This window comes from Stegastes partitus, unplaced genomic scaffold, assembly GCF_000690725.1.
Source record: "Stegastes partitus isolate 25-593 unplaced genomic scaffold, Stegastes_partitus-1.0.2 Scaffold2525, whole genome shotgun sequence".
Taxonomy (NCBI): Eukaryota; Metazoa; Chordata; class Actinopteri; family Pomacentridae; genus Stegastes; species Stegastes partitus.
In genome coordinates this window covers 19,082-22,363 of record NW_007580256.1, presented here as the reverse complement: position 1 = coordinate 22,363, position 3,282 = coordinate 19,082, and positions in this window count along the sequence as shown.

The window sequence follows — 3,282 nt, the reverse complement described above, 5'->3', positions numbered from 1 at the left end:
ATCTCTCACCCATCACTGTCTCTTATATGAAAGGTCAGGACTGACATCACTACATTACCGCAGATGGCTCCACTGGCATATTTTCATCTACAAAGCCATCTTAGGGTTTCTCTCTGGCTATTTAAATCGCCTCCTTGTTCGCTTTACTAGTGGGTACAGCCTCCGCTCCCAGGACATTTTACTGTTCTCGGTCCCTCGTGCCTTCACTGCATTCGGGAAGACTGCGTTTTGTTACGATGCCCCTTGGTCCTGGAATCTGATCCAGAAAACGCTCAAATTGTCTGACCTCATTTCCTTGGGAGATTTTAAATATTTGTTACAAACTGTAAAAACAGAAGTCTGTAGCTGCTTTAAATGAGTTTTTATGTACTGTATGTATTCCATGTATTTATGCCTTATAGTGATGATATATTACTCAGCTTATTTTTTGTGTGTTGTATTGTTGTCAACCTTGTTGCTTCCCTCTTGGCCAGGGCTCCCTTGTAAAAGAGATGTCAATCTCAATGAGACTTACCTGGTTACACATAGGTTAAATAAAATAAAATAAAAAATTTCGGCTTTGTTGACAAGAATTTACCCTCAAACAAGACTCTTTGATGTCAAAGTAGAAGCAGATTTTTGCTGAGTAATGTCTATGAACTGTGGATATGAAATGTAAAAGCACTGACCCCATTTAAAGTGACTCATCTACTTCATGTGTATCATGTGACTGCAGTATAAAGACATCTGGAATGAAGCACTCCTGACTTTATCTACACCGTGAAGACAAAAGAGCACTCCAAGCACCTCTGAGAAAGGGGTATTGACAAAAAGTCAGTTATTATCCCCTGGAGTGCAGCTAAATCCATCATCAAGACATGGAGGAAATATGGAGCATGTGTAAATCTGACTAGAGCAGCAGGACGTCCTCAAAAACTGAGTGACTCTGCAAGAAAGAGACGAGTGAGGGAGGCCAGCGAGACATCTACGGGTCCTCTGAAGAGAGACTGTACATAAAACCAAGTGTTGCATGTTGTTCACCAGTCAAAGCTTTATGAGAAAGTGGTGCAGAGAAAGCAACTGTTCCATTTCTTAAAGATGGATATAACTGGACTTAATACATTTTCTTGTATTCATGCCTTTCTGTAGCCTTTTCACAAATTTGCTCAGAGTGTTGTTTTGTGTTCTTGGTGTAGTTACTGATTCACTGGACCTGGAGATTCAATCCAAACTGTTGGCAAAGTGCTCTTGAGCAAAAGCAACCTATTCCCAGTCTCTTCAAGGCTGATGCATAAATGTTGGCTACCTTAACATCCTGCATTATACACAGACTGCATCATTATGCCATAGATTTTTGTATAGTTTGTCTAGATCCTTAAAAGAAAAAATAATCTTATATAAAATTTTTGAACAGGAGGAACACATCAAGTGTTGTTCCTTGACTAAACTGGAAAAAGTGTTACTGAAAATCTTCCTGTGTCAGTCACACAGTTCAAGTCCATTTTAATTGTTATTTAAAAAAGANAGACAACCAAGCACACTCACATTCACACCTACAGACAATTTAGAATCACCAATTAACCTCAACATGTTTTTGGACTGTGTGGGAGGAAGAACCCAGAGAGAACCCACGCTGCAAGGGGAGAACATGGAGACTCCACACAGAAAGATCCCAGGTGTCCTCACCGGGACGCGAACCGGCGACCTTCTTGCTGCGAAGCAACAGTGCTAACCACCGACCCGCCTTGCAGCCCCCTATTTTTCATCACAGTCACAATTTTCTCAGTGCTCTATCGTTGTGATTAAAGCCCGCTTATTGGAATATCCAGGATGTAGTCATAATTCCATCCTGGAGCGAGAGTATGATAATAAACAGGCAGCACTGTACTTGAAGAACACTTGCTGTATGCACAGTCGACCCATGTCAGCAGCTCAAACCTGTAACTCCTTCAGAACCTTCAGAGGAGTCATAGAATAGAATAGAATAGAATAGAATAGAATAGAATAAAACTTTATTGAAATTGTTGTAGGTGTTGTTGTTGTTATACTGTCATCGGTGTCTTGGTGACCTTCATCACTAGTTTCTTGTTCACTCACTCAGTTTTTGACGACGTCCTGCTCGAGGCAGATTCACACACTTTAATTTCTGAGTTGTGGATTTAAGTGTTTTCTTAGAGATATTCAGTGACTTGGAAATTCTGTTGTAATCATTCCACTGTGGTTGGTAGCCGCAGTTACAAGACAACAGCAAGAGATTGAAAAGTGACTCCATCATGTCTGTGTAGCTTATAAATACTTATGGGATACTTTATATATACTATATACTTGAAGAACAGTTGCTGTATGCACAGTCTGTCTCATCTCAGCTGCTGAAGCCTGTAACTCCTTCACAGGAGTCATTGGTGTCTTGGTGGCCTTCATCACTAACCTCTTTCTTGCAGAGTCACTCACTTTTTGAGAACGTCCTGCTGGGCCATATTCCTTCCATTTCTGAATAATGGATTTAACTGTAATCTCAGGGATATTCAGTGGCTTGGAAATTATGTTGTAATCATTCCACATTGGTTGGTAGCCAACAAATGCTAAAAAAAAAAAATTATGAGGTCGAAAAGTAACTCTGTAATGTCAGTATAGCTTATATATACTTAAGGTATTTAATATACTTGGGTCCTACTTATATAAGCTTTGACTGGTGAAGAGCACTTGCACAGTCTGTCCCATCTCAGCTGCTGAAGCCTGTAGCTCCCTCACAGGACTCATAGGTGTCTTGGTGGCCTCCCTCATTAGTCTCTTTCTTGTTCGGTCACTCACTCTTTTAAGGACGGCCTTCACCAGGTAGATTTATGACATATTCCTTTGATTTCTGAATTGAACTGTAATCTAAGGGGTATTCAGTGGCTTGGAAACGTTCCTGTATCCGTCCCACTGTGGCTGGAAGTTGCAGTTTCAGGATAACAGCAAATGCAAATGCAAAAAGCTACCTAGTAATGTCAGTTACACAGAAACATGTATGTATATTTTATAGATATTAACCTCTGTTTGCTGCTGGATTGAGCAAAACTCTTATATTCAGTCATTTACTTGCAGCAGACGGACACAGTGTAAAAACAACAGCACTTTAGTGACAATAACAATAAACCAGCTCTGTGAATTTCATATTATTATCAGCAGAACTAACATTATAGGCGTCATTTCACATCTCACCATTACAAAACTCTTGAATAATGTGTCATGAGGCAGGATTGTTCTCGTCCTTATACAAACACTTTTATGCAACAGCGACTGCATAAACTTGCTGCTGCA